Source organism: Grammomys surdaster, unplaced genomic scaffold, assembly GCF_004785775.1.
Source record: "Grammomys surdaster isolate TR1022 unplaced genomic scaffold, NIH_TR_1.0 149, whole genome shotgun sequence".
NCBI lineage: Eukaryota > Metazoa > Chordata > Mammalia > Rodentia > Muridae > Grammomys > Grammomys surdaster.
In genome coordinates, this window is record NW_021604607.1 from 4186030 (window position 1) to 4192509 (window position 6480).

At 37.8% G+C, this 6480-nt stretch overlaps 1 pseudogene; it reads right to left on the reverse strand.

The window, feature by feature from the left end:
- Nucleotides 1-989: 989 nt before the first annotated feature.
- Nucleotides 990-2129, reverse strand: LOC114619325 (annotated as a pseudogene).
- Between the last annotated feature and the right edge of the window lie 4351 nt (nucleotides 2130-6480).

Sequence of the window (6480 nt, forward strand, 5' to 3'; positions counted from 1 at the left end):
TGTTTGATGTGGTTCTCCTGAGAGAGGAAACAAATGGGGAAAATTCAAAGCTCAGGTACTGTAGTGAGCCAGACAGATACTTTACATTATTAAGAACTAAGAAACTAGGGCATGTTCCAAGGTCAGTGATACAGATTTTTATTCAGAAAAGATATCAGTCTGTGACAATACAATCCAAAGACTATGTGTATTGCTCCCTTTTCTTTTTTTCTTTTTTCTTTCTTTCTTTTTTTTTTTTTGTTTCCAGAATTTGGCTTTATTTTGCAGTACAGAAATCATTTGGAGCCATTTGGAACAGACATCATTGAAATTGAGGCTCTGTCAAATCAATACTGCATCGCAGCTTGGTCCATTGAAGAAGCCATACCTGGGATAAAAGGTGCTTCTATATTTTTACCTGCTTTACCTTAAGGTTCTTTTCCCTTTCTCAGCAATTGTAGGCTGAAATACCACATACTGGCTTCCTCCAACTCCCTAAGTCTGAAGTTTGGTTAAAAGTTTATACCCACATAAACAAAATATGTGGCTTTCCTATTTGGGCCCTGCTGTAATACTTGACATAACAAAATAGAGAAAATTTTGAATGTTTTCAGAAACCAAAGGATGTTCAATTTAGACTCCCAATATCAGGATGGCACAAATTGTATGGATCAATTGGGCAATATCACACAATCGCAAAGGCTACACTGATTAAAAGATACGAGTACTGTATCAAGTTCTCTGTATTGATATCAATATTTGTTTAGCAGCTCTTTCACTAGAAGAAAAATGCAGTCTGGTTAAACTGAACAGAACCAACCAATTCTGACTAGCCATTCCATGAAAACAAGTTAATACATGATATTAGAAAAGTGAAGGAGTATTCACTGGTATAGCACTCTTCAATCTCCATTTTGGTCATAAAAGCAGGGCTTACAATATTGATTTCATACAATATACATTATTTGCCAAATTTTAAGTTTGTCCTAATTACATAATATGTACTGCTGTTAGTCTTCTCCGTAAATGTCATTCTCCTTGTGCTTCATTTCTTCAAAGTCAAACTCAGATCCTGTCATCCTCTTATAGATATCCTTAATGTCATCACAGGTTGTCTCAAAGTGGGTGATGGCATCATAGGCATCATAGGAGATCATGCAAACATAGATATCTGACTTGGTTCTGTGGAATGATGATCTGGCAGGAGTTAGCATCGTTGGTGTTCTTGATAGGGTGGCTAAGGATACAGATTACTCTGATTACCTGGCTTACTTTTTCAACCCTATCTTTTACATAGCTGGGATCACAGATGAGCTGCTTACAATGAGCAATCTCTCCTTCAGATTGTACACCAACCACTTTTCCATTTTGCACAATGATTTCTTCGATTGGTTTATTCAACATGTAGGTACCTCCATATATAGCACTGAACCTTGCAAATCCTTGTGGCAATTCTCCAAGACCATAAAGTGGATAGAGGTATGGGCTTTTATCATATCTTGCCAAAGACTCGCTGTAAAGTTAATTCTATTAATCGTATCACAACACGGCTGATCTAAGTAGTCATCTGTTCTGTACAGTGCAAGCGAATGGCCAGTAAAGTCTATAACGTCTTGGCCCAGATCAAACTTCTTATACACATCTCTCATGGAGGTCTTCTGAGGATCAACACCCTCAAAAGTTCTAGGATCTTTTTCATCAAAGTTGGCAACATAAACCAGGAACTTCCTGAAGCGGTGTTTCTCAAACAGTCCCAGTAAGCTAGATGCCAGGGCTTCTGCTTCAGTGGAAGGAACCTTGTAGATTTTCCCTCCCTTATAGACAAAGCTCCCTTCCATCACTTTAAAGTCCATATAACGAGTGACCTCAGTATAAAGCAGCATCTTCACCAACTGACCATTGGCCATAAGGAACTTGGGAATTAAGTCAACATTCCAGTCTCTTCCTCTCCCCATTGATGCTGGTGGTTGTCCTGGCAATTTAAATCTTTTGTATAAATCTTCCAGTGGTGTTATAGATGTACTTTCTCCTCCATAGTATGGGTTCTGATCCATATGAAGAACCTTCTTTCCATTCACTGACTTTATCCCTGACAGGATACATTCTGTCATGCCAGTGCACAGCACGATCACGTCGTATTCCTCATTCATGGCGGGGAAAGGAGCACACTCAGGGGCTCGAAGGTCACCGTACAGAAGGGAGTGAGAAGTCCGGCTGCTCTGGCCCCCGCCCCCGGGGAGGGGGAGGGAAAAAGCGAGGAGAGGAAAAACGGAGCTGAGTAGGAGGCGAGGCCGGCCGCCACCTCAACGGGAAGAGAAGAGCCGGGAGGGAACGTGTTGCTCCCTTTTCAACAATGAAATTATAAGCAGCATTCTGGAACTAGGTTTATAATCTCTTAGTTTAATAAAGACAGCCTGTCTCAGTGTCAGTCAAGCTTTCTCTATATATATGACTTTAACTTCTACAAAGCCTGTGCTACTTTTGGTCATTCTGTCACTGAAAAATAAATGCTTGATTGCTTTTACATAATTTACACAGGCATGAAACAGCATGGTTTCTAACCAGTACTTTATTAATTACACCAAATCAGGCATTCATATCTATCCATGGATTTTTTTCATTAAATTGTATTTAATGTCTCATATTCTGTAAAAAAATCATAATCTTGTGTTAAAATATTTTTTTCATCACTATAAAGACGGCATCAATCTGCTGGCATGCCACAGTAAGTCAGGTGTTGAAGAAAAGACAAAGATGTGGTGAGGCCATGGCCAGGGTGCTTGGTGCACATCACTATCAACCGGATCGCCATTAATTACCATGGCCTCCTCTGATAAGGAGTACTATCTTTAAAATTCTTTCCAGATTAAATACTCAGCCAATCATTCTAATCCTGTAAATATTACCTTGGAATTAAACTGTATCCTACGTAATTTCAGGCATGCAGGCAAATTGAAAAGGTGGTACAATTACCTCCTATAAAAGCTTCCACTCTTTCAATTAGCATTGCCAATTAAGATAAATGACCTTAATAATTTTGGTATCAATATTTAAAGCCTTAAAGTCTAATGACTAATTTTTGTAAAACTACACCTGTCTGACATTTCTGTTTGTTGCACATAAAAATTAATTGTCTAAATATCATAGTAGCCTAAAGCAAAAACACTAAAGCAAGTAGTTAGTATTTCCTGATATGGTATTATAATAAACTGGACTTTATTTATAAGTCTTAATAAATTAAATTGTACAAATACTCTAAATTTAAAATGTTGAAGGAAAAATATGGCCATTTAATTACAGCTCACTGATGTCTTTAAATAATGTGCTGCTCTAGAAAACGTATATATGGAGGAAAGAGCTGTATGGAAAGAATCTTGAATAAGCTTAATATTTTCTTTGCTCAGTTTTAAAATTGTGGATTGCATTGTCAAGTAAATTTGGCAAATCCATTTCTATGCCTTTTATTTAATAAAGTACATTTTAAGTGCATTTCTGCCAGACAATGTAAACATATCAAGAATTTATTTTTATTATTTTAAATACTTTGAATTGTTTAATTGTGCTGAATACTGGGAACCCAAGGTCTACCTACCACAGTCTCAAATTGTTGTACTCCAGATGATTTGTCACCAAGATTCTCCTGTGTGTGCCTTCTGCTACACTGATTATCTATTGCATAGATATTCTAATAATTTAAATGTGCTTTAAAAGCTTGGGAGTTCTTAGCTTTTAAATATATTATCTCAGGCAATCTTTGTAATGAATTTATGAGATAAAAAAATATTTTAGAGATGAGGAAAATGAAGTGCAGATAAATTAAGTAATTTGCACATATAATAAAATAAATAGATGTTTCAGAACTCCCTAGCTTTTAAAGCACATTTAAATTATTAGAATATAACATATGTTTGTGATAAAGTTACATGATATACCATTTACAAATGCAGGATATATTTATTAAGAATGGTATAGAGTTCAAGCCTATCTGCCTGCAAGCTTACAAGACTATCTGTTTCACTTTGCGAGATGCTATTATAAGACATGGAATCTTATGATCAAAGAAAACAATAGTATATTTTTTACAAAAGGGTTAATTTCCAAACCTTCCATCTATTACTCTGGTTCCTAGACCCCCAAATATGAATTGAGAGAGAGAGAGAGAGAGAGAGAGAGAGAGAGAGAGAGAGAATATGAAGTCTCATAGTGACCATTTAAAGATTATTCCCTGTAACTGCAGTAAGGAAATTGTGACCTGGCAGCAAGCCTTGGGTGCATGGATGCTGGGAACCAAGCTCTAGTCCTCTGGAAGAACAGGAATCCCTCTGAGCAGCTGACCCATCTTTACACATATACTCTACACTTTGGAGTAAACATTACTTCTGTGATTAAATAATGCATAATCACATGGATCACATTATTTACCTGCAAATATTGTTTTGGAACTCTTTGTAAATCAGGCTGGCCCTGGAATCAGAGATCTGCCTACCTCTGCCTCCCAGGTGTGGGGATTAAAGGTGTGTATCACCATACCTAACACATTTGTAAGAAATTTGTAGGAACAATTATCTCTAAGTATTATTAAAATATACTTTGTCAACAGAGTACATGATTTATCAATTTTTCTAAAATCTCAGTATTTGAGAGTCATTCATTAAAAAAATATTGGTGTATATTCATTGTGCCTTATGTTGGATATTATATGGACAATCTATTTCAAGTGTATCATGGACTTCATCCATTTTCACAGTCTTTTCAGTCCTTCTCTTTACTATTTCCTCACTCTTCCTCACCCCACTTTATCAATAAAATTGACCTTTGAATTGTTAACATTAATATTTGTAATCTCAGCAATGTTAGCCTGTTGTATTCTTGGGGATAAAAGATATTATTTAGCTAGAAAAATAAGGCAATGTCCTGAAACTAAGGAATGCATTTAAAACTCATATACAGGTCAGTAAATGATAGTTTGAAGTGTTTTCTCCTTTACATAGTTCTCTTATGTAGTAGCCAGTTTTATGTCCATGAGACACTGGGGCTTGAGGTAGACATACGTTCAATTTGGTATATAAAGTAAGCATAGAAGTCTGCACAAATTGTAATAATTACTTTTCTGACCTTCTTTAATTAGCTGAAAATAAAATGTAAAAGTGAAAATTCTTAATAATTATGAGGTCAAGGTCAGAGATATGTGCATGAAACACAGCCAAAGTGCAGAACCATGCCACCAGGTTAGGAGCAGATGTGTGTGGCTGTCTAACCATTGAACTTTCAGAGACCAGAGGGAAATGTGGTTATATTCTACCCACAATCATCCAACCTCATAGCTTCTATTCTTACTTCATATTTTTGCCATAAATGCTGTATACCATCCAATTTAACACTAAAGATATATCCCAAAACTGTGGAAGAGGTCCAAAGTTCAGTTTCATATGCAGAGCAAAGTGTATGGTGACTAAAACCTACAAGAGCTGGAAGAGAGCTCACCTTTGGCCTGAGTCCATACAGAGTGAAAAGTATTAGAATCAAAGAGCTCTTGTGGTATTTGTCAAATGAGTTAGTCATTTCATGCCAATTTCTCATGGACAGACTTCCAGACTACCGTTGCTGTTGTGGCTCTTAACAAACTGGGTTTTGGAAAGTTAAAATATACACTACAGTATATTTTAAACAGTTTGTTTTTGTGCAATAATAGGGCCCAGTCCTTTCACATTCTGTGGCTACACTCCCCTATATGAGTTATTATACACAAGAGACCACGTGTTTATTGATTTGAGAAATGAGAGACAGTGACTTCCTTACTTTCTGCCACAGACTGTATTATCTGAAGGCTGAAGTATTTTTTATTGGATACTTTAATTATTTACATTTCAGATGTTATCCCCTTTCCCTATTCCCCCACCCACAGAAACTCCTTATCCTGTTCCGCCTCCTGGGACTTCTATGAGGGTGTACCTCCAACAATCGACCCACTCCCTGCTCCCTGCCCTTTAATTCCCCCACACTGGGACATCCAGCCTTCATGGGACCAAGGACCTGCTCTCCCACCAATGCCTGACAAGGCCATCCTCTACTACATATACAAGCTGGAGCCATGGGTCCCTCCAAGCATGTTCCCAGACTGGTGGTTTAGACCTTGGGAGCTCTGGTTGGTTGGTATTGTCACTCTTCCAATGGGGCGGCAAGCCTCTTCAGCTCTTTCAGTCTTCTCTCTACCTCCTCCACTGGGGACCACATGATCAGTTCAATGGTTAATTGTGAGCATCTGCTTCTAGCAGAGACTTTCAGAAGACAGATATATCACGCTCTGGACAGCATGCACTTCCAGGCATTCACAACAGTGCCTGGGTTTAGTGACTGCACATGGGATGGATCCCAAGTAGGCCAGTCTCCAGACAGCCTCTCCTCCAGTCTTTGCACCACAGTTTGTTCCTGTGTGTATTTTGTTACTCCATTTAAGAAGGACCAAAGCATCCACACTTTGGTTCCTTCTTCTTGAGCTTC